The sequence below is a fragment of the Arachis hypogaea genome, chromosome 6 (assembly GCF_003086295.3).
Source record: "Arachis hypogaea cultivar Tifrunner chromosome 6, arahy.Tifrunner.gnm2.J5K5, whole genome shotgun sequence".
Classification (NCBI taxonomy): Eukaryota; Viridiplantae; Streptophyta; class Magnoliopsida; order Fabales; family Fabaceae; genus Arachis; species Arachis hypogaea.
In genome coordinates this window covers 104,350,291-104,376,670 of record NC_092041.1, presented here as the reverse complement: position 1 = coordinate 104,376,670, position 26,380 = coordinate 104,350,291, and the positions used below count along the sequence as shown (strand labels likewise).

The 26,380-nt window shown below is 31.3% G+C and overlaps 1 long non-coding RNA gene across 2 annotated transcripts; it reads left to right on the top strand.

Moving 5' to 3' along the window:
- The first annotated feature begins 4,678 nt into the window (after positions 1–4,678).
- Positions 4,679–16,708, top strand: LOC112697276 (uncharacterized). 2 transcript variants are annotated; one of them, XR_011862580.1, is made up of 10 exons: positions 4,679–5,033; positions 5,130–5,195; positions 5,443–5,540; positions 6,075–6,214; positions 6,846–6,965; positions 7,159–7,283; positions 7,517–7,563; positions 7,863–7,945; positions 8,254–8,418; positions 16,184–16,708. It is a non-coding gene; the product is annotated as an uncharacterized lncRNA (long non-coding RNA). The 2 variants fall into 2 exon arrangements; XR_003810920.2 differs by having other exon boundaries at positions 7,514–7,563.
- The last annotated feature ends 9,672 nt before the right edge of the window (positions 16,709–26,380 follow it).

Sequence of the window (26,380 nt, the reverse complement as noted above, 5' to 3'; positions counted from 1 at the left end):
ATATTAGTTTTAATTTATATATTTATTATTGAGTATTAAAAATAAAAAATATTCGTATTGTTAGCATTTTTCTAACCTTCCTTAATTCTAACCGTGATTAGGCCTAGAAGCTCGCTCACCTCAATGGAAATAAATATAATCTAATAAGTTTTTACCTAATAATACTATACATTAGTATAATCATAGGAGAATTAACTTTAGGGAATTAACAATACGATGTTTAGTTACCACAAAAGTATTTTTATACATAGAATTATCAATCAATTATGTGTGGCTTCTGATGAAAATAATATATTTAACATGGATATTATTTGTTAGGTAAAAGATAATAGATTGACAAAGAAAATTAATTACAATTGATATATTCATTTTAACAAATATTCTTTTATCCAATACTATAAAAATTATCATGGTCACCCTAAATTACTATAGGTTCAACTTCCATCGATAGCGGTAGAATTTTTAAATTGAGACATTTTCGGGCTATAGTATTCATCAACCAAACAATTAAGAAACACTCATCCATACCTTCTCATCTTGAGTACATTTATACATAAAAGAAATTATACATAAAGGGGAAAAAAAGAAGAGTTGAAATAGGAAAAACGATAAAAATGATGATTTTTATAATTTTATGTGGCTATCTATAAATAGAAGACTAGAAGGCCATGATTATCTAACAAAATTAATTTGTATTTATTGCATTCAATTTGAATAAGTAAAAAATCATCTTATTTTAGTTTAGCCCTTAATTCACATTATTTGAATTTAGCTCAATATATATGATTTGATTTGATTTAATTATTAATAAAAAATATCTTGGTTATCTATTTTCATCATAGATTTATTATTTTAATGATCAATAAATTAATCAAATTGATTAATTAATACAGATAATTAGTATTATGAATTTGGTTTAATAAATTAAAAAAATAAATAATACTAACAGAACAATAAAAGAAATAAATTAGAAAATACTACTAAATCAGATTGATATAAATTATAATAAATTGTATTTAATGAGTTAAAAGAAATAAATTGCTAAACACTCTCAAAAGCATGTCACGTCAACTCTATCATTAAGTGTACAGAAATTTGATTTTTATATAATAGAATAGATAATAAATAGAATAGATGAGAATATAATGTGACATATTTTAATTATAAAATTAGTAATATATAATAGATTTTGTATGAATCTTTATTACTTGTTCGTTATTAATTTTTACGTTATTACTTAATAATTTCCGCTTATGAAACTATCAACTACCTAATATTATGGTTTAGTTAATAAGAATGATGACATTAATTTTTTTCTAAGTCTTGTTATTATTTATAATTAAGAAAAAACCATAAATAAATTTATTTCCTTAATGAAGGTTAATTTTGTTGTGAAATTCTATATTACCTTTAAAATTTTAGCGCAATTGAGTCTAATTCCTACATTTTGAAATAAATTTACTCGAGAAAATTAAAATATAAATTACATTATCAATACAAAATTACTTTATTAACATAATTAGTGGTGCTTACTTGAACAATTAAATTTAACTTCTAATGATATTAAAGTCAACCCATTTTATTGTCTTGTGCCTTCAAAGAATTCACAAAATTGACATAAAAATCTAAAAATTAAGAAAAAAATTAATTACAATGGGTATATTCATTTTAACAAATATTCTTCCATCCTATACTATAAAAAATACATCGGCCACCTTGAATTATTACAGGTTCAAGTTTCATCGACAGTGTTAGAATGTCTAGATTGAGATATTTTCGGGTTATAGTATTTGTTAAACAAACAATCAATGAAACATTCATCCGTGCCTTCTCATTTTGAGTATATTTATACATAAAAAAATTATACATAAAAAAAGAAAGAAAAGAAGAGTTGAAATAACAAACTAAGAGCGATAAAAATAATGATTCTTATAATTTTGTGTGGTCATCTACATATAGTAGACTAGAAGACCATGATTATCTAACAAAATTAATTTATATCTATGGCATTCAATTTGAATAAGTAAGAAATCATCTTATTTTAGTTTAGTCATTAATTCAGATGATTTGAATTTGGCTCAATACCAAAATTTGGTTTTGCCGGTTTAACGGTTTTTTGAAGCGATAATTTTTGCTGTTACCTGAATCGGTGCAGTCAAAGGTTCTTGGTTCGACTGATCCGATCGGTTTTTCGAATCTTGGTATTGAGCCAAATTTAAATTATGTGAATTAAGAACTAAACTAAAATAAGATAATTTTTTATTTATTCAAAATGAATGTAATAAATACAAATTAATTTTGTTAGATAATAATGGTCTTCTGGTCTTTTATATATATATATAGCCAAACAAAATTATAAGAAGCATCATGTTTATCTCTCTTGCTATTTCAACTCTTATTTTTTATTTTTTTATGTTAAATTTTTTTATGTATAAATATACTCAAAATGAGAATGCATGTATGAGTATTTCATTGATTATTTGTTTGACGAACTATAGTCCGAAAATGTCCCAATTTAGACATTCTACTACAATTGATGAGAGTTGGACCTGTAGTAATTTAGTGTGGATAGTCTACTTTTTATATTATTGGATAGAAGAATATTTGTTAAATGAATATACCCATTGTAATGAATTTTCTTTATCAATATTTTATTTTTTCCTAACAAACATCTATGTTGAATATATTATTATCATCAGAAGGCATACATGATTGATTATTAATTATGTGTAAAAATATTCTCGTGGTGATTAAACACTATATCGTTAACTCGCTAAAGTTAATTCTCCTATGATTATGCCAATGTATAGCACTATAAAAAAGGGTTAAGTATGATTTTTGTCCCTAAAATAGGGGTTGAAAATTTTTGTCCACCCTCGCGGATCTGCTGGCGTCAACGTCGAGGAGCAACAGCGAAGACCAAACGACGAGGAGCAGTGGCGAGATCCAACAGCGATGAGCAAATGACGAGGAGCAGCGGCAGGAGATTTCCTTCCTTTTTCCTTTTCCACCTTTCCTCCCCCTCTTCTTCTCTGAAACCCCCCCACCGTGATTCTCTTCCCTAGCCCTTTAACTCGTTTTTTTTTTCTTTTATATTTTTTAGTTAGGGATAATTTAATAATAAAAATTAAAATTTTGGTAAAAAAAAAAACGATTTTAAAACTGTGTTAAATTTTAGGGACGATTTTGTAAGCAAAAAAAGGTTTGAAACGAAAAAATTTTCAGCTCTTACCTTAGGAACAAAAATCATACTTAACCCTAAAAAAACTAATTAGATTATATTTGTTTTTAATGAGGTGGACGAATTTTCAAGTCTAATCATAGTTAGAGTTGAGGAAGGTCAAAAAATACTAATAATATAAATACTGTTTATTTTTAATACTCAATAATAAAAAATATAAAAATTAAAACTAATATTGTTCCATACAAAATAATAAAATATATATTATACTCAAAATATATTCAATCTGTATTTGTTATCATAATTTATCGAACAAATATGGTTATTAAAAAAATTAAAATTAACTTACACACTATTATAATATGTCTTTTGTTTTTTCAAAAAGTCCAAAGAATATCTATAAATACTCAAAAAATTTACGTTTTCCGAGGAGAAAATAAAGCATGGACTTGCAAAGATAGAGAGGGGTCAGGAACTTTTTTTTAACGAGAGTGAGGGATGAAAAAGGAGTCCGCCATACTCTTTTTGAGTACCTATTATCATACCTAATTAACAACATAGATCCAATCTAAGCCATTTTGAAAGTAAATACGTGGACTTCATTTATATTAAGCCTTAAAATAATAAATCTAAGTCAAATTTGGGACCCTAATAATACGCTTAGGTTGATCTTGTTTTCTTTTGAGTCAATGTTATAACAAATATTATACAATTAAATATTATAACATTTAGTATATGCAAAAGTTTGATATATTTACAAGATAATTTTTTATTGAAATTAAAAAAATTTTGTAAGTATTTTTTTCTTTTAATTTTAAATATTATTTACTAATATAACAAAAAAATAAAAATAACCATAATCACTCACATAATTAAAATAGATAATTCTAATATATATATGATACTATATGTATAAAAATTATTATCTATAATAAATATTTTTTTTTATCTTTTGTATTGACTATTTATATGATTTATTACTTAATTTTTTCTCTTAATATTTAATAAATTTCTGACACAAGATATTATTTATTTTATTTAATATACAAAATAAATAATTTAAATCATTATCTCTCTTCTCTATATATAATAAGAGAGCAGTACATGATGATTCTTGACAAGTGGAGCAGCTAAATTTATGACAAGTGTTAAACTCCAAAAAAAGACAATGGAGATTATAAAAAAAAAGATTATGACAAGTGTTAAACTCCGAAAAAAGACAATGGAGATTATAAAAATAAAAAAGTTTTTAACCAATGTACAATAACCCAATATGCAAACATCAGGTCCTCGTCTAAAAAAATAATATTAATGATTATATCTCTAATACTTTTTAAATTTCTATTGTTGGACTCCTATACTTTCTCTTTCAATTTTTTTTCCAACGCTTCGTCGTGCCAATTTTGGAAAAAAAAGGCGCTCGTTCTTAAAATATTTTCAAATCTTGGAGTTGCCAGGAAATTGTAAACAAAAGAAAAATTCCAAACTTAATTTTTTGATTCAAACCATTCACTCACACTCTCTCAGTCCGTAGAGCAGCACCATTGGCTTCACTGGGAAGATCTTGAATAAAAAGCAAAAGCTCTTGAATTTTTCTGATAAGATCTCCATCTTTAATACTCTCCGGCGGAGGAAAAAATGGAAGCCATCACAGAGAATGTTGCAGCTGCTGGATCCACCACCAAAGAAGAAATTCATTGGAAAGAGGGGAGAGGGAAAAAATGGAAGAAGAAAAGTAAAGAGGGAGACGCGAAGCAGAGAACGCGGGGGAGGAGGGAGCTCCTCTACTGCCACAACTGCCACAACCACCTGTTATTTGCTGTGGTCACCGCCGGATAGAAAACCCTAAAGAGTTAAGTATTTCATCTTCACACCAGTGGATTTTGGAATTTACGTATCACATTTATGCTTTCGATTTTTATTTTTGAACTATTTTGACCACTTCAAGAATGCTGGAATGCTTTTTCTCTGTGCCATCTCCGCTGCCGTCTCTGGGTTCTGTATGTTGGAAAAGGTTACTATTCTCAATTCCTATCTCTTGATTATAGTGTTGGATTGTGATTACAGCTGTTTCTCTTGTCTCTTGATTTACTTTTAGCACTATGTAGAGGAATGAAATAATGAACACCTAAATTTGTTGGTTAAATGGGTTTATGATGATTTGAGTTACATCCTGGATAGGTGTTGTTATTTTCTTTCACATGGTTTCAGAGTTGCCTATTTTATTTTCTTCTAACATTAATCCTCATGGTTTGGCTCAGGAATTGGAAAAGGGATTCAAGGCCTGTTTGCTGTGATATCAGTCTTTAATAAATTAATTTTTTCTTGGATATGAGTGTTCCATCTACTATAGTACCATGTAAGTCTCTGAATTGACATATATATATATAGTGAAAATGAAATTGTGATTGAATCAGTTCCGTGTGAACATAAAAGGTGTTGAATTTGTTAGTTTTTTTTTTTCATTTTTTTTGAGTTGTTGATTTTGCTTTTGTGAATTGTGCAATTGATTGATTTCTATGACTGCACTTTTTGTTTGGTTTATGCTAATTATTTGAAGTGTGCATATTGAGTTTCAGCATGATCTGCAGAGTCATGACTTGATCATACGCTCATAACTAATAAGTTGCTTTCAGCTTAGCGCATGCTATCAATTATTGTTTATTTGTTTGCAAACTTAATCTATGAACCAAACTATGCCTAAGTTGTATTAATCATCATGCTATTAACATGTTCTAATCAGTTTTACTGTTTCTTTTGTGAATACTCAAAAGCAAAAACAATTTCGAATCTATGGAGAGCAATCTTTTTCACAGTTCCCATACCCAAATGCAGTTATTATTCTTCATTCTATGATCCGTTAATATATTCTAATATCTATTTATGTATGTAGGCTGATTTTGGCACCATTAACAAGAACAAGGTCCTACAACTTCGTGGATCAGCCGCACGCTACTCTTTATTATTCTCAGAGAACAATGAAAGGTGGCTTTTTGTTGGGGAAGCCTCCGGGGTATCAGAAACTGCACAAGGGTAATCTTTCATCCCAACAACTTATTACAAATTCCTTATATATACCTCATTTTTTGTTGATGTGTTTGGTGGTGGAAAAAATCAAATAGAATTTTTTATCCTATCTATGATTTCAGTTAAGACATTCTTATTTGTTACTTTGTTTAGATAATTTTAAATATTTTGCTATTCAGGTAATTTCTTCATGTTTCTAACTTTCTATCATGAATAAAATGAGACCAAAATGGTATTTCTATATTATATATGTAGTGGTTCTTGATTAACCTGAATTTTCTCCTGAATAAATTTGTTGGGTTTTGTTATTGTGTTGCTGTTTGTGCTGCTCTAGACTTAAATATTCATGGCCTCCCAACTCTGTTTATATGTTTTTTGAAAGTTTATATAATTTTGCTTTGGAAAAAAGGCCTTTTGTGATTTTTTATTAATCTGAGTATTACTATTTTGAAATTTTGGTAAAAATATTTGGATTATTGCAATCAAATGGTACTTTTGTGACGAGTTAATTTCTATTATGTTTAGTATACATTAGTTTGTTTGATTAATTTGTTTGCATAAAGTAAATTCCAGCTTCTATTGTTTTTTTTGGTTGCATCTTCACCGGCATTTATTTTTTTTCTTTTTTTTTTTCAAGGTATTATAAAATTGTAGATTCTTTCGATAACTATGCCACTATACTGTAAAAGTTGCCGGGAGAAGGCATAAATTTTGAGCCTAATAAAGCTCTGAATTTCTTTCAAATGCTACAATTGAGGTTTGTACCAATTGGTTATAGCACATGCTTAATTAATTTGATATAGCATATACAAATTTCATCATTCAAACAACCTAGGTTGTAGGTTTAATATCTCATATAGTTAGTATGTCAAATATTCATAGTGTACAACTTTTTAACATGAAAAATAATTAGGAAAAACTTACTGATGGCTATTATTGTTGATTTCAAGGTGGATGAGGAAGCTATGGACCTGAACAAGGAACTTATAAACAAATTACTTGAGCTTGATGATGCTGATGCTGTTTATACAGGTCATAAATAATCAGTTTTATATCCTTGAAAGCTGTTCAGCAGGTGAGACGATTTTGCAGATTCATACATGCACTCTTCAATATATAATAAGAACAATCAAATAGTTTTACTTAAGACAAGGAAAATGTATTAGAAAGGGAGTTTAACTCATAGATATACATGTGTTTTAGAATGGAAATATTGCTGTGAGTTTGTGACTGTAAAATGAATATAAATTTAAGTATTTTTCTTTGTTGTGCCAAAAAATTGATTGTATCATTTTTCCTTTTTAGCAGGTGAAAGTTTGTGATTCAAAGGTAGTGATGCTGCCTATCATTCACAAGTAATTATCATGGGAGACCTATAAACTTATAACATAATAATCTCACATCATGCTTATTTTCATGGTTTGATTTTTAGAATAATCTTATAATATTCATTTGTTAACAATTGTTGTATCTGTGAGCGGGACACTATTAGGATTTCATTATTAGAAATTCATAAAACAGGGGTAAAGTTATAAAGAACTTTATTCATAATTTTAGGGTTGTTTTAGAAATATATTGGCATGTTACCAGTGAGAAGTTATTCATAAGGATCTTATTTGAATTGTTTCTACTTATTACAATGTTGTGCAATTAGTTGGAGATGATTTCTTGATGTCTAATGCAAAACGCATTGAGAGTGCAGTGCAAGAATATGCGTGTAATGCTCTTTTTCTTAAGGTAAGTAATTATAATTTAAATGGACTTTGAAGGGTTCCTTTGTTTAGTTCAAAATTATTCTCACTTTTTCTTCACATAATTAATCCTATTTTGTTAATAGAGGTATTTGAATATCCAATGTTTAAAAAAAGTTTTTTTTTTTTGTGTGCAAATACATTATAAAATAGAGTTTATAAGTTTTTTACCCATATTAAACAACTCATGCATGAGCTATTTTTGATAAATGTATTTGTCAAACATTTATCTTTTTACTTTGCCCAGAAGATATGCATAAATTTAATTTATTTGTATGGTAATTATAAATACAGAGTAAAATCCAAAAACAACCAATTAGGCAGAATCCAGAAGCTACTCTTTGCTGTGATGTACACCATAAAGCTATAGGAAGAAGTGAAAAACTCAATGCTCAGAAAAGCAATGAACAAACCATTGCGGCTGCAAATGCTTTTCTCCATTCAAACTTCAATTTCGTGGTAATAACTACTACCTCTGTTGATAAGTTCATTTTTTAATTGATTTTTTTGTTATTTTTTTATTAAAAACTTGAGACAGAAGTGCAAGTATGAATTTTATTGAGAAAATCAGACAGCAAGTATGATCTTTTGTAAAATAATTATATTGTCTTCATATGTTAATATGTTATGATTTCGTTCAAGTTAATTTTATTGACAAAAAAAATTATACTTTATTTGCAAATTGGTTTCTTGAAACTTAGCTTATTACTCTTTAAAGCTTTTGCATATACCGTAGAGTATTAATATTTTTTTTCAGTATCTATTAAGCTGTATGCAATTCTCACTGAAGCTTTTCCTGGATTTTAACATTCTTTTAAGTCTAACGCATTTCTTTCGATTAAAATGTCAATTGCTGACATTTTTCTATCATTCAATAAACTTGAAAAATATACTTTTATACATGTCAAAAGTTTTCTCTTTTTTTCTAAACAAAAGGTGCTCTCTTCATTTGTGTGATAGTAATGTGTCTTTGTGAGGAAATTCTAGCTCACATATGCTTTTTCTTTCTTTGAATGCATGATAGTAATGGTTTGAATGCTCACATATGCTTTTTACTTTTCTTTCTTTCTTTACTTCTATGGTGAGGTTTGTTATTATTTATATATGTTGAGTTATTTTTTATTTTGTAAATTTTTCTTTCATAAAAGTTGCTTTGTTTATTTATTGACACCCTTCTCCAATAAAAATACTCTTATTAGTACCTATTCACTATTGCATAATTTTGGCATACGCTTGAAATAATGTGAATTAAAGTTGACCTTAATGTTTTATTCATTTGTTTGCTAGCTATTTTCACTAGCTACATTTCTATGCTAAGGACCAAGAATTGAGTATTTTGAAATTTTATCTATTTGCAATTGTTTTAATGCAATTTTGCACTGATTTGGTAAAAAAAATACTTAGATTTCGGAGGTTGTCTATTTTCGTTTCAAAATTGAGAAGTTAGTTTTTTCTTTTTATTTTGAACTTATTATTCATCCTCCATGATATACCCCAAATATTAAAAGACATAGAAAATAAAAGTATTTTTATCATGTATCAAAAGTATTTAGTGTACTAATAATTTTTTTTACGTATTTTGTATTTTAGTTAATATAATTATTATTTTTAATTAAAATATTAACCTCTTTTAAAATGATACACAATATATTAGAGTACATAATAATATTTATTTTTTATAACCATATATTTAAATTTCTAAATGCTAACCTCAGTTATTCAAGTTATACATATTAGTTATATGTATATATATATATTAAAGATTAACTTGGGATAATTATACAAATTGAAATAAATAGTCCAAATATTGAATAAGTATAGTCTAATAATGTATAAAGAGCAACAATTTCAATAGTTAATTTTACTTTTATATAACAACAAATATATTTATTTATTTATTTATTTTTTAATTAGTTAAAATATGTTCTAAAAATTACCATTTGAAAAAAAAGTTAAACATACAAATTAATAGTAACCATTCTAAATTTTATATACTTATTTTTTGTAATTGATTAAACATTAATAACATTAATATAATAAAAGAATATTAACCATTCAATCTGTACAACGTATAACAAATTTTACTATTCATGTATAAGTTTCTTTGCACATAGATTAAGAAAATAAAAAAATAGATTTATGAAACAGTATGTACCAATGACAAGAAACATACTAATTTTTTTGAATAGTTAATTTTACCTTTTCATGATACTTCATTTATCTATTTTTTAAATTTGGTTAAAAATGTGTTTTAAATTTACCACTTTAAAAAAATTATTAATCGAATTAAATATCAATATAATAAAAGAAATTAATTATTTAATTTCTCTGTATATTAAGTAAATTAATTCTTTCAATAAATATATATTAATCTTCTTATAATTAAATTATACATAGATACAATAAAATAAATTAAGAACATAATCCATGCGTAGTACATACTATATGTTAGGAGTCTAATAATATAAATAAATGTCATTTATTTACTATTTATTGTTTGTAAGATTCGAATATAAATTATTTAATTTTTATTAAGTTTTAATTTTTTATAACAATAATAGTGTAATAATATTCATTTAAAAATATAAACATAATAGCTTTTATATTTAAGTGAAATTTATTAATATGAGCTAAAAAAATAATAAAATTATTTTAGTCTCTATAAACAGGAAAAAAAGTTTATGCATTGTATAATAAATCTTTATTACATTTTTTTTCAAATTAAAAATAATAACTTTAATGTTAATGAATAAATATCAACAAAAATTTAAAATGGATCAATATTTGGTCCGGGTGTTAACCCGGGCTTTACACTAGTCTAGAATAATAAGTATAATAGTACAAATATTTACTTACTTATTAGTATTGAAAAAATATATAAATAGTATAAATTAATATTTTTTAGTAGAAAAATAATCATGTTAATTATATAATTTTAACAAATTGTGAATAAATTTTTAAATAATAAAAAAAAATATTACTTCATGTACTACAGAGTTTATAAAAAAAATTTTGAAAATAAATCAACTCTCAATAAATTATACATTAGACCTGTCAAAAAATAAATAATTAATATATTAGATATTTTTATTTATATACTAATATATATTATTGATTATTAAGTTATAATTAATTATTAACCTAATTTTTGGTAATTAAAATTTAAATAATCTAAATTATTAAATTCTATATATTTTGCACCTAACTAATTTTATTTTGTTATTGAAATTAAAAAAAGGATAGTTGTTAGTTAATTCTAAATTCAAATTTGGGTAAGAAAATAAAAAAAATTTAAATTTTATTTCACTAATCATAACTAATTTTAAAATAAGAAATTACTTTATACATCGGATAGTATGGTTATTTGTTATTTTTTAATGACAAATATTGTCAAATAAAATATTGTAAGAATTAAAAGAGAATGCATTTACCAATTTAAAAAAATACTAATTTATTTTTCAATAAAACTAATTATATATTGAATAACAAAAACTGTTATTGATTTTTCTTCCCACTAATTAATACTGGTAATATTCTGGTAATATTACAAAAAAAATATTAATTAATCTAATAGCTTTTGTAAGGATACAAATCTATAAGTTTGAAAACTTGAAAATCATATGATAAAATATGATTGTTTTGACTTCAAAATTGAATACGATACCAATAAATAAAATTGTCCCAAGTAAATTTCAATATTGCTATTAATGAGAAATTGTTTTGCTTTAAAGACAAATACTATTTCTTGTTATGAATTTTCTAACTCCGCAGGTCGAGAATTAATCCACCACGTATTGATGTTCTATTTATTAAGAGTCAACCGTTAGCTAATGAATTGCTACACACAAGATGGAATTTAAATCCCAAATACTTAAATAAATAAATAAGATGATGACTCAACTAATTTAAATTAATTAAAAATATTAATTATTTTAAATATTTTTAAATTATAAAATATTTATATTAATAATTATTATATATTTTTCGTTTAAATTTTTAATAAAAAACTTTATATAATTTTATGTATTATTCAGTGCCTTACACAAAAACATACACTAGTTAATTAATTAATTGTGATAGTAAATAACTTAAAAAAAAAAAGAAAGACCTTCCGGTAATTAAATAAATGCATAAGTCAATTAGTCATTGAGCTAGGAAAGAAAAACAAAGAAGATTAGAAAGAATTAAAAAATTATAATTGTAATTATTAAATTTCTAAACACAGTACACTAAGCCTAGTTAAGACACCGCCACTGACAACCTATATAAGAAAGCAAAACTCTACTCAACTTTACTCTTGCACTTCCTACGTTAGTTGTGATTTCTCATAAGCGGTTTTGGTTCCTCTTAAATTTGATTTTCTGTGGTACTATGGTTCTTTATTTTCTCTTCTTCTTTCCCAATTGCTGGGTTCTTTCTTTCTTTGCTATAACTTTGAATAATGGGAACGGAGTAATGAGATCAAGGCTCTACTGTGGGTGAATTTCGGAGGCTCGATTCAACAAAATTTCTACGGTAAATGCGAGGGAAATTGTTGGTGCTTTTGCAAAATCTGATTGATTAGGGTTTTAAAGAATGCATGAATCAACAATGGCCAGTGAAGAAACTTTATTATCTGCACGTTTCGGTAATAGGGATGATTCCCCCTTTATTTTGTTGGTTCTCTTTATAAAGATGTCTCCCCCCCTTCTCTTTTCCCTCCCCAAAAAATCTTTTGCATTTTGGTGTTTAACGTCGGAATCCATTATAAAGATGTCTTTTTTGTGCAAGGAAAGAAAAAGGGTTTGCTTTTTTATTATGTTGTTACTTCTTGATTATCTTGGGAATGAATTGGTTTTGGCCAAGTTGGTTTTTCTGTGATTGAATTACGGACAATTGAGTTTTGCCATTTGATAGTTCTTGGATGCACTGTTTTCTCTCTTCTGGACTTTGAATTTATTTCAATTCTAGCTTGCATAATGTATGTTTGAGCCTTTTGGAAAAAGAATTTGTCGCAGAATGGTATATGATTGACTTTTACAGCATGACAAACTTAGTTGCAGAATTTTTTCAATTCTTTTGTGATGATCTTTTTTACTATGTGGATCATATAACATGTTGTCCCTTGAAAAGTTGTGTAATGATTTGTTGATGATAAAATTGTGCGATAATGTCCACGATGCTTATGATCCTAGAAAACTGAAATGTGTGGAAGGGTAATATAGTTGGCTTTTTCTGTCCAATTATATTGAAACGTAACGATATATCTGGCCCTATGAACTGTGATGAAGGATTTTAGTCCTTATGACCCGATAAAATCATTTTGATGAAGGATTTTAGTCCTTATGACGTGATAGAATTGGATAAGATGATATGCATGGCTCTACGAAATTGAATTGTGGCAAAGTATCTTAGTCCCTATGACTCAAGAAAATCGGATACAATAATTTGTGGTCTTATGAAATTGAATTGTGATGAAGGATCATAGTCCATATGACCCGAAAAACTCAGATATAATGATGCGTGGCCCTATGACATGGATTGTGGCAAAGGATCTTAGTCGCTATGACCCGACCCGAAAATATCGGATACAATGATGTGTGGCCCTATGAAATTGAATTGGGGTGAAGAATCTTAGTCCCTATAATCCGAGTATATTGGATATGATTGACCCTTATGTTGCAAAATGATGTTATTTGGCTATTTTTTTTACCCATGAATATTGAAGTTTGATAGTAAAGTTGACCCTATGACCGTAAAATTTGGCGAAGGGTTTCTGACTCCTAATGTGGTGAAGGATCTCTTGTCTCCAAAATACTATTTTTTTTTCCTCTGATGTTTCTTGTTCATGCTTTGAAATTTATCTGAACAGTGAACAGTAAAATCTGATTTTTTTTACTGCAAGTAGCTTTGCATAAGTTGCTCAAGCGTTGAAAGATGAGATAATTATTTTGTCGAAAATGTTAGACAAACAGAAAATAATTGAGTGACTGATATTTGTGTTTTACAAAATTTTGTGTGCAAATCATTGCTCTTATGGAATGTATTCATGTCCAAAAAAGAAAAAGGTTTGCTTTTGATTATTGGTGTTATTTTTTTATTATCTTTGCGGATGAGTTAGTTTTGGAAAGGTTGGTTTTTCTTTATTTTCCCAACTATTTTTTCTGTTATTAAGGACAGTTGAGTTTTGCCATTTGATAGTTCTAGGGATGGACTGTTTTCTCTGTTATTTTTATGATTTGGATGCGACTCTGGACTTTGAATTTATTTTAATTCTACCTTGCACAATGTATGTTTGAGCGTTTGGGAAATGAATTTGTTGCAGAATGATATAGGATTGACTTTTACATCATGACAAACTTAGTTGCAGAGTTGTTCCAATTCTTTTGCGATGATTTTTATTACTATGTGAATCAAATAAGATGTCCCTCGAAAAAGTTGTGTAATGATTTGTTGATGGTAAAATTGTGTGATAATGTTGATGATGCTTATGATCCTAGAAAACTGAAATGTGTGGAAGGGTAATTTAGTTGGCTTTTTCTGTTTAATCATATTGAAAGGTAATGACATATGTGACCCTATGATGAAGGATCTTAGTTCATATGACCCGATAAAATTGGAAACCCTGATATATGTGGCCCTGCGAGATTGGATTGTGACGAAGGATCTTAGTTCGTACATGATGTTATATGTGGCCTTGCGAAGCTGAATTGTGATGAAGGATCTTAATCCCTATGACCCGATAAAATCGGATACAATGATGCGTGGCCCTACGAAATGAAATTGTGATGAAGGGTCCCTATGACCCAAAAAAATTGGATATGATGAAGTTTGATGGTATATGTTATTTGGCTTGTTTGACCCATGAACATTGAAGTTTGATGGTTTAATTGACCTTATGACGTTGAAATATGGTGAAGGATCTTTTGGCCCCAATGTGGTTGAAATGCGGTGAGGGATCTCTTGGCTCCAAAATAGAGTTTTCTTTCTCTGATGTGTTCTTGTTTATGTTTTGAAATTTATTAGAATATTGAACCGTGAAATCTGGCTTCTCTCACTACAAGTAACTTTGCATATATAAGCAATAAGTTGCTCAAGAATTGAAAGATGTTATATATAAACAGAAAATAATTGAGTGATTGAATTCATTATCAATTTGTGATGGACTTTTACAGCATGGCAACTTAGTTGCAGAGTCATTTCAATTTTTTTGTGATGTTTTTTCTATTCACTTACTAGTACATCAAATTAAAATTTTGTTCGTTGAAAATAATTGTGCAATGATTTGTTTTGATGGTAAAATTGTGGGATCATGTTCATTATTCTTCTGAGCCTAGAAAAATGAAATGTGTGGAAGAGTAATATATTTGTCCTATATGACTGCAAAATCAAATTGTGGCGATGTATGATATATCTGGTTTTTTCTATCCAACAATATTGAGATGTAATAATATATGTGGCCTTGTGAAATTGAATTGTGATGAAGGATATTAGTCCCTAAGAGTCTATAAAATTGGATATGATGGTATGCTTACACTTACATTGTGAAATGATGTCATCTGTTATTTTTTATTCTAGAATATTGAAGTTTGATGGTATAGTTGATGATATGAAGTTGAAATAGTGAAGGATCTCCTGGTTCCACAATAGAGTTTTCTTTCTCTAGTAGCACAATATGAAATTTATCAAATTTGGTTTTTCTCATGCTTGAAATTTATTCGCACTAGAATCTGGTTTTTCTCATGCAACATATATAGGCTGTTACTTGCTTCGAGAATTGAAAGATGTCATAGATATGAGTGATTGAATTCATTGTCAATTTGTGTTGCATAAAAAAAAGTATAGAACACATACTCTTTGAATTTGTCATTCTAATTCTCTATACTAATCTGTTATAACAACATGTATGCTAATCTATGTTAATAAGTCTCATTTTGAGATTCTTCATCAATCTCAACTCAAGGGAGATGAGAGTTGGTGGAATACATGTTCATTGCAAGGAATTGTGAGACTTTCCCTGGGATGATCATATCCACCTCCCATGAGATGATCATATCCAAACTCTTCCTCAACTTCACTCAAATCTTAGAATGAAAGCTTGGTTCAAATATGAAATGGGAATCACATAACACTTTTGATTATCTCCGACATACACTGCAAGATAACCCTTTGGGACTTGTACGGATTTTGAAATTGTTTGCTTAGCTGAGAATGATGCCTTTCCCCATTTTTCTTGCGTATGTAGGGAATGGAAAGAGCAAGGGAAAGCTCTAGTGCTTAAGAAGAAAGTGTTCAAGTATTGATCTTCAGATTGCCAGGGAATTGTGTTGTGTTTTTTCTGAAGCAAGAGAAATGATTGTTGAAGGGGGTAAAAGATGGGGTCATGCATATGAAATCACGTGATGCTGTTTTAGAGTCTCAAACAATGGCCAATAATAGATCATAGCCTCCTACATGATGCTATCAACTTATCAAGTATCAATCAAAACACGGAACTTTTCATCCAGAAGCTTCAATTCTTGTTATTCGCATTATTACTCTGCAGGTACGCCATCTTATAACTATGAGACACTTTTCTGTGGAGATTTTCTTATGTTCCGTTTTTGAAGTTTCTTCGACCCTGTCACCAAATTGAAAATTTTGTTATGTGAAAGTTCTCTGTTGTTGAAATTCAATCATTCATCTTATTATTTTCTTTCTTATACAATATGTGAAACACTTGGATTTTAATTTTATATATTGCTTGAAGAGGCTACTGAAACTTTTTTAATTTCATCATTGTAACGCGGGTTTAATCTATTTCCTCTCATATTGTATGCATGTTTGTTTATTCTGTTTGGTTAATTGTTTCTGGAATCCTAGAATTGCACACTCTTAGTTTATCAGTGTTCTAGCAATACAGTGGAAAGGAATTGAACTTCTAGATTATGACTTCTCTCACTCACTTATTGCAGCAGATACATTTTTCTATGCAGAAACTATAGTATGCAGAAATAATTTTAATTAGAAGCTACTCTATTTAGTTTTTCCAGAAAAGGTTAATTGATTTTTTTCTTTAATCTATACAATTATGTCAAAAATGATTTTTTCAGTGTGTATATATTACTGAATTTTTGTCAGAAAAAGCTAATATAACGCATCCTATATACATCTTTCATAATCCAGCTAACTTTCTTTATTAGTCAAATGAAGATCCTTATCTAGCTTGTGCAGCACCTGAGGTTTGTCATGGTGGTGCCCTTTCTCACGATTCCATCTACTATTGTTTGTGCTGCCTCATATTGTAATTGTTGCACTTAAAATTACTGTTAAGTTTCTATAAATTTTAGCTACGGATACCTTGAACATGTATAAAACTCTTTGATTTGTATTGTTTCATTGGGAAATCTGTTGACTAGGAATTTTAACTTACTTGATCATATATGCGTTAGCTGTTGTTAAGCAATATTTTTGGAATATCGTCTCTTGTGAACTCTTATATGGGGTGTAAGTTTCAACTGTGAATTGATGCTAATTTTAAGTTCATATTTATTTTAGAATGGTTATTTTAGGTATATGGGAACTGAATCAGTCCTTTTTTCCCTTTGTTTCCAGTTAAGCTAACTTGGGATAACTTGTTTATCAATCAGTCATTTTTTCCCTTTGTTTCCATTTTCTTATGAACACCCAAATATTTAACATGATATGATTTCCCTTGTTATAGACCATAGACCACTGTTACTCCTTTTTAAATATTTATAAATCTTCCTAATTATTGTGTCCTGTCATATGGATTTGGATTTTATCCTTGGGCGCTCAAACACCACAAAGTGCAATGTGACAGAAAGAGATAGTACGCTGAGCGAGTCTCTCATCACCTCCATATGGCCTAAGACTACAAATTCTCTCAAAGCCTCACTCCAGTTTCACTCCTTTTTTCTCTTTCCCCTTTCCTTCTTCCAATCCTTGCTAATTCCTCCTTTAGACAATCTCAAACTGACCCCTTATCCTCACAATTCAAAAGAGAGAGAGAAGAAATGCCTAGACTCAGCGCTCCTTCAGATTATTCTAAAGAGCCTCCTCGTCACCCTTGTCTATAAATATTTCATTTAAGTTTTGGAGATTATCATGCTTTCATTTTTTCCTTGACAGGAACCTTTCAATGTAGAGCCACCAAGTTCTGGATTGACATGCTCGTACGTTACTCCTTCAAATTTCTTTTACAAGAGGAACCATGGCCCAATTCCCATAGTTGAAGATATTGAAAAACACCCAGCTCTGCACGTGTGTGGTTTTTTTTGTGTGTTTTTCGCTCGTTTCGTACGTGTTTGTGTGTCTGTGTGTTTCTTTTGTTGTTTTTCACTGGTTTCACAGAGTGTGTTTTTCGCTTGTTTCGCATGTGATTGCGTGTGTTTTTTTTGTTTATCGCTCATTTCGCATGTGTGTCCCTATTATTCGCTCCTTTCGTACGTATTTGTATTTTTTGTTCGTTTCGCAAGAGTGTATTTTTGTGTTTTCCACTCGTTTCGCACGCGCGTGTTTTTCTGTGTTTTTTGCTCTTTTCGCACATGTACGTGTTCTTTGCTTGTTTCGCACGTGTTTTTTTTTGTTTTTCGTTCGCTTTGGGCGTGAGTGTTTTTCGCTCGTTTTGCACGCGTGTTTTTTATTTTTTTTTGTTTTTTCGCTTATTTCGCACGTGTGTATGGTTTTTTTGTATTTTTTGTTCGTTTTGCATGCATGTATTTTTTATATTTTATTTGTGTTTTTCGCTTGTTTCGCACTTGTTCGTGTTTTTCGTTCGTTTTGCACGTGTGCGCTTTTTTTTATCTTTCGCTAATTTCGCCCGTGCGCGTATTTTTTGCTCGTTTCACACTTGTGTGTTTGTTTTTTAATTTATTTTTGTTTTTCGCTCATTTCACTCGTGTGTTTTTTTTGCGTTTTTCGCTCATTTTGCAGGGGTGTTTGTTTTTCGCTCGTTTCGTAGTTGTGTTTGTTTTTTGCCCGTTTCGCACGCATGCGTGTATTTAGCTCATTTTTGCTCGCTTTGCGCATGCGTTTTTTCATTTTGTGTTTTTCGCTTGTTTTGCACGTGTGCATGTTTTTTACTCGTTTTTGCTCGTTTCGCACGGGGTGTGGTTCTTTTCTGTTTTTTGCTCGTTTCGCACGTATGTATTTTTCGCTCGTTTCACACGTGTTTTTTGTGATTTTTGCTCTTTAAGCATGTGTGTATGTTTTTCGTTCGTTTCGCACGTGTTTTTCACTTATTTTGTGTTTTTCGCTCATTTCGCATGTGTGCATTTTTCGCTGATTTCATACTTGTGTTGTGTTTTTCACTGGTTTTGCACGTGTGTATATTTTTCACTCGTTCTGCACGTGTGTGTTTTTCGCTCTTTTTGCACGCGTGTGATTTTTCATGTTTTTTCTCGTTTTGCACTTGTGTGTTTTTTTGTTTTTCACTCGTTTTGTATGTATGTGTGTTTTTCGCTTATTTCGCACGTGTTTGTTTTTTGTCTTTTTCGCTCGTTTTGTACGTGTTTTTTTGCGTTTTCTCGTTTCGCAGGTGTGTTTTTCGCTTGTTTCAATCGTGTGTGTTTTAATTTTTTTTATTTTTTGTGTTTTCGCTCGTTTCGCACGTTTGCGTGTTTTTCGTTCATTTCGCACGTGTTTTTTTTTACTCGTTTTGCACGTGTGTGTGTTTGTGTTTTGCTTGTTTCACATGTGTGTGTGTTTTTCTTTTGGGTTTTTAGCTTGTTTTTGCACATATGCGTGTTTTTTGCTCATTTCGCACGGGTGTGGTTTTTTTATGTTTTTCGCTCGGTTCGCACATGCATGTGTGTGTCTGTGTTTCTTTTGTTGTTTTTTGCTTGTTTCGCATGTGTTTGTGTGTGTTTTTCGCTCGTTTCGTACGTATTTGTGTTTTTTCGCTCGTTTTGCACGTGTTAATTTTTCATCTATTTTTCGCTCATTTTGCACGTGTGTGTTTTGCTTTGTGTTTTTTGCTCTTTTCGCACATGTGTGTGTTTTTCGCTCGTTTCACACGCGTGTTTTTCGTTTGTTTTGAACGTGTGCGTGTTTTTCGCTTGTTTCGCATTGCGTGTTTTTCGCTTGTTTCGCATGTGCTTTTTGTCTTTTTTTTATGTTTTCCGCTCATTTCGAACGTGTGCGTGTTATTCGCTTGTTTCATACGTATTTGTATTTTTTTCTCGTTTCGCACGAGTGTGTATTTTTTCTGTTTTTTTCTTTTTGCACGTGTGCGTGTTTTTCGCTCGTTTCGCTCGTGTGTTTTCCGCTCGTTTCGCATGTGTGCGTTTATTTTTTTATTTTTTTATGTTTTTTGTGTATTTTCCCCTCGTTTCGCACGTGTGTGTTTTTCGCTCGTTCTGCACGTGTGTGTGTTTTTTGTGATTTTCGCTCGTTTCACACGTGAACTTTTTTGTTGATTTTGCACGTGTATGTTTTTTGTGATTTTTGCTCTTTTCGCACAAGTGCGTGTTTTTTGGTCGTTTCGTACGTGTGTTTTTTTGTGTTTTTCGCTCATTTCACCAATGTGCGTTTTTCGCTCGTTTCGCACTTGTGTGTTCGTTTTTTATTTATTTTTTTATGTTTTTCTCTCGTTTCGCATGTGTATTTTTTATTTTTTTCGCTCGTTTTGCACGTGTGCTTTTTTGTATTTTTCGCTTAATTCGCACGCGTGTTTTTTCATTTTTGTGTTTTTCGGTAGTTTCGCACGTGTGCGTGTTTTTTGCTCGTTTCGCATGTGACGTGTTTTTCGTTCGTTTCGCATGTGTGCGTGTTTTTCTTTCTTTTCACACGTGTGTGTGTTTTTCGCTTGTTTCGCATGGGGTGTGTGGTTTTTGTGTTTTTCGTTTGTTTTGCACATGTGTGTGTTTGTGTTTTTCGCTTGTTTCGCACGTGTCTTTTTCGTTCGTTTCGCACAGTTGGGTATTTTTCGCTCGTTTCGCACGTGTATCTGTTTTTCGTTTGTTTCGCACGTGTGTGTTTTTTATGTTATTTTCTCTTTTCACACGTGTGTTTTTCGCTTGATTCTCACGTGTGTCTGTGTGTGTTTGTCGCTCGTTACGCACGTGTATTTTTTTATTTTTTTATTTTTTCTGTTTTTCGCTCATTTCGCACATTTTTTGCGTGTTTTTCGCTCGTTTCGCACGTGTGTGTGTTTATCGGTCGTTTCGCATGTGTGTTTCTTTATTTATTTTTTTGTTTTTCACTCGTTCCGCATGTGTGTTTGTTTTTTTGTGTTTTTCGCTCGTTTTGCATGTGTGTTGTTTTTTTTGTATTTTTCGTTCATTTTGCACGTCTGTGTGTATGTGTGTGTGTTTTCGTGTTTTTCGCTCATTTTGCACGTATGCGTGTTTTTCACCAGTTTTCGCGCATGTGTGTTTTTCAATTGTTTTGCACGTGTGTGATTGTTTTTTTTTGTTTTTTTGCTGGTTTCATGTGTGTGTTTTTCGCTTGTTTCGCACATATGCGTGTTTTTCGTTTGTTTCGCACGTATGTGTGTTTATTGCTCGTTTTGCAGGTGTGTATGTTTTTCGCTCGTTTCGCACGTGTGTGTTTTTTTTGTTTTTTGCTCGTTTTGCACGTGTGTGTATTTTTCGCTCGTTTTACATGTGTATGTTTTTGTGATTTTTGCTCTTTTCGCACGTGCGTGTTTTTCGTTCGTTTCGCACGTGTGTTTTTTGCTTGTTTCGTACGTGTGTTTTTCTGTGTTTTTCGCTCATTTCACCCATGTGCGTTTTTCACTCGTTTTGCACTTGTGTGTTTGTTTTTTATTTAATTTTTTGTGTTTTTCGCTCGTTTCACATATGTGTGCGTATTTTTTGTTTTTCGTTCATTTTGCACGTGTGTGTTTTTTGCTCGTTTCGCACGTGTGTGTTTTTTATTTTTTTTGTTTTTCGATAGTTTTTACACGTGTTTGTTTTTTTGTGTTTTTTGCTTGTTCCGCACGTGTGCGTGTTTTTCACTCGTTTCGCACATGTGTGTGTTTTTTGCTCCTTTCGCACGCGTGTTTTTTCATTTTTGTGTTTTTTGCTCGTTTCGCACGTGTGCATGTTTTTCGCTCGTTTCGCACGTGAGCGTATTTTTCGCTCGTTTCGCATGTGTGCGTGTTTTTGGTCATTTCACACGGGGTGTGTGGTTTTTTTGGGTTTTTTGCTCGTTTCGCACGTATGTGTGTTTTTCGCTAATTTCGCACGTGCATGTGGTTTTTTTGTGTTTTTCGCTCGTTTCGCACGTGTATGTGTGTGTCTGTGTTTCTTTTGTTGTTTTTTTGCTAGTTTCACATTGTGTGTTTTTCGCTTGTTTCGCATGTGTTTGTGTGTGTTTGTTTATGTTTTTCGCTCGTTTCGCAAGTGTGTGTATTTTTCACTTGTTTCGCACGCGTGTGTGTTTTTCATTGTTTTTCTCTCTTTTCGCACAGCTGTGTATTTTTCGATCGTTTTTGTACGTATTTGTATTTTTTGCCCGTTTCGCACGAGGTAGTGTATTTTTTCTGTTTTTTCACTCGTTTCGCACGTGTGACTGTGTTTTTCTGTGTTTTTAGTTCTTTTCGCACGTGTGCGTATTTTTCGTTCGTTTTGCACGTGTGTGCTTTTTTATTTTTTTGTTATGTTTTTTGTATATTTTTCCCTCGTTTCGCACGTGTGTGTTTTTCGCTCATTTTGCATGTATGTGTGTTTTTTTTATTTTGTTTGTGTTTTTTGCTCGTTTCGTACGTATGTGTTTTTTTGTGTTTTTCGCTCGTTTCACACGTGTGTCTATTTTTTTGTGTTTTTTGTTCGTTTCGCACGTCTGCGTGTTCCTCGCTCGTTTCGCATGTGTGCATGTTGTGTTTCTTGCTCGTTTCGCATGTGTGCGTGTTTTTGCTCGTTTCGCACGGGATGTGTGGTTTTTTTGTGTTTTTCGTTTGTTCTGCACATGTGTGCGTGTTTTTTTGTGTTTTTCGCTCGTTTCGCACTTGTGTGTTTTTCGCTCGTTTTACATGGTGTGTTTTTCGCTCGTTTTGCATGTGTGTTAGTGTTTTTCGCTCGTTTTGTATGTGTTTGTTTTTCGCTCGTTTTGCACGTGTGCGTATTTTTCTTGTATTTTTCGCTCGTTTCGCACACGTGTGTATTTTTCTTTGTTTTTCGCACGGCTGCGTGTTTTTCGCTCGTTTTGCACTTGTATGTGTGTATTTTTATGTTTTTTTGCTCGTTTCGAACGTGCGTGTTATTCGCTCGTTTTGTACGTATTTGTATTTTTCGCCCGTTTCGCACGTGTGTGTATTTTTCTGTGTTTTTTTAATTTTTGTGTATTTCCCCTCAGTTTGCACGTGTGTGTGTTTTTCAGTCGTTTTGCATGTTTGTGTGTCTGTGTGCTTTTTTCTTTTGTTTGTATTTTTTGCTCGTTTCGCACGTATGTGTGTTTTTGTGTTTTTCGCTCGTTTCACATGTGTGTATTTTTGTTTGTGTTCTCTCGCTCGTTTCGCACGTGTGCATGTTTTGTTTCTCGCTCGTTTCGCACGTGTACATGTTTTTGCTCGTTTCGCACGGGGTGTGTGGTTTTTTTGTTTTTCGTTTGTTTTGCACATGTGTGTTTTTTTTTGTTTTTCGCTTGTTTCGCATGTGTTTGTTTTTAGCTAGTTTTGCACGTGTGTTTTTCGCCTGTTTCGCACTTGTGTGTTTTTCGCTCGGTTTGCATGTGTGTGTATGCGTGTTTTGTGTTTTTCGCTCGTTTTGCACAGATGCGTATTTTTCGCTCGTTTCGCACGTGTATCTATTTTTCGCTCGTTTCACACGTGTGTGTTTTTTTATGTTATTTGCTCTTTTCACAAGTGTGCGTGTTTTTTGCTCTTTTCGCACGTTTGTGTGTTTTTCGCTTGTTTCTCACGTGTGTGTGTTTTTCAATCGTTTCGTACGTGTGTGTTTTTTTTGTTTTTCGGTCGTTTCACATGCGGTTTTTTTATTTATTTTTTGTTGTTTTTCACTCGTTCCGCGTGTGTGTTTTTTTGTTTTTTCACCATTTTCGCACGTGTGTTTGTTGTTTTTTTATGTGTTTTTCGCTAGTTTCGCACGTGTGCGGGTTTTTCGCTCGTTCCGCACGTGTACGTGTTTTTCGTTCTTTTCACACGTGTGCGTGTTTTTCGCTCGTTTCGCATGGGGTTTGTGGTTTTTTGTGTTTTTCGTTTGTTTTGCACATGTGTGTGTTTTTTCTGTGTTTTTTGTTCGTTTTGCACGAATTTGTTTTTCGATTGTTTTGCACGTGTGTGTGTTTTTCGCTCGTTTCCGCACGTGTGTTTTTCGTTCATTTTGATCAAGTGTGTTTTTCGCTCATTTCGCACATGTGCATATTTTTCGCTTGTTTTGCACGTGTATCTGTTTTTTGCTCGTTTCGCACGTGTGTTTTTTTTATGTTATTTGCTCTCTTCACACGTGTGCGTGTTTTTTACCCGTTTCACACGTCTATGAGTTTTTCGCTTGTTTCTCACGTGTGTGTGTGTGTGTGTGTTTGTCGCTCGTTTTGCACTGTGTGTTTTTTATTTTATTTTTTTCTATTTTTTGCTCATTTCGCACATTTGCGTGTTTTTCGCTCGTTTTGCACGCGTGTGTATGTTTATCGCTCGTTTCGCATGTGTGTGTGTTTTTCAATCGTTTCGCACGTGTGTTTTTTTTGTTTTTCGGTCGTTTCGCATGTGTGTTTTTTTATTTATTTATTTTTGTTTTTCACTCGTTCCGCATGTGTGTTTGTTTTTTTTTGTGTTTTTCACTCGTTTCGCATATGTGTGTTGTTTTTTTTTGTGTTTTTCGCTCGTTTCGCACGTGTGTGTGTTTTATTTCGTGTTTTTCGCTCATTATGCACGTATGCGTGTTTTTCGCCAGTTTTCGCGCATGTGTGTGTTTTTCGATCATTTCGCACGTGTGTGATTGTTTTTCTTATATTTTTGTGTTTTTTGCTTGTTTCACATGTGTGTGTTTTTCGCTTGTTTCGCACATATGCGTGTTTTTGGCTTGTTTTGCATGTATGTGTGTTTACTGCTCGTTTTGCAGGTGTGTATGTTTTTCGCTTGTTTCGTACATGTTTTTTTTTGTATTTTTCGCTCATTTCGCACGTCTGTTTGTTTTTCGCTCGTTTTGCACGTATGTGTATGTTTTTTCTTTTTGTTTTTTCCCTCGTTTCGCACGGGGGTATGTTTTTTTCGCTCGTTTTGCACGTGCGTATTTTTCGCTCTTTTCGCACGTGTATGTTTTTTGTCATTTTTACTCTTTTTGCACGTGTGCGTGTTTTTTGTTCGTTTCGCACGTGTGTGTTTTTTTATTGTTTCGTACGTGTGTGTTTTTTTTGTGTTTTTCGCTCATTTCACCCATGTGCATTTTTCGCTTGTTTCGCACTTGTGTGGTTTTTTTATTTACTTTTTTGTGTTTTTCGCTCGTTTCACACATGTGTGTGTATTTTTTTGTTTTTCGCTCATTTCGCACATTTGTGTTTTTCGCTCGTTTCGCACGTGTGTTTTTTTAATTTTTTGTGTTTTTCGATCATTTTTACACGTGTGTTCTTTGTGTGTTTTTCGCTTGTTTCGCACGTGTGCGTGTTTTTCACTCATTTCGCACATGTGTTTATGTTTTTTGCACCTTTCGCACGCGTGTGTGTATTTTATTTTTGTGTTTTTTGCTCGTTTCGCACATGTGCATGTGTTTCTCTCGTTTTGCACGTGAGCGTATTTTTCGTTCGTTTCGCATGTGTGCGTGTTTTTGCTCATTTTACACGGGGTGTGTGGTTTTTTTGGTTTTTTCACTCGTTTCGCACGTATGTGTGTTTTTCGCTCATTTCACACGTGCATGTGGTTTTTTAGTGTTTTTCGCTCGTTTCGCACGTATGTGTATTTTTCGCTCATTTCGCACGCGTATGTGTTTTTTTTGTTTTTCGCTCGTTTCGCACGTGTATGTGTGTGTCTGTGTGTTTCTTTTGTTGTTTTTTCGCTAGTTTCACATTATGTGTTTTTCGCTCATTTCGCACGCGTATGTGTTTTTTTTGTTTTTCGCTCGTTTCGCACGTGTATGTGTGTGTCTGTGCGTTTCTTTTGTTGTTTTTTCGCTAGTTTCACATTATGTGTTTTTCGCTTGTTTCACTTGTGTTTGTTTATATTTTTCGCACGTGTGTATTTTTCTTGTATTTTTTGCTTGATTCGCAAGCGCGTGTGTTTTTCTTTTTTTTCGCTCGTTTCGCACGCGTATGTGTGTGTTGTTTTGTGTTTTTCGCTCATTTTGAATGTGTGTGTTATTCGCTCGCATCGTACTTATTTGTATCTTTCGCTCGTTTCGCACGTGTGTGTTTTTTTATTTTTTTTGCTCTTTTCACACTTGTGCGTGTTTTTTGCTCGTTTCGCACGTTTGTGTGTTTTTCGCTTGTTTCTCACGTACGTGTGTGTGTGTGTGTGTGTGTGTGTGTGTGTGTGTATGTGTGTGTGTGT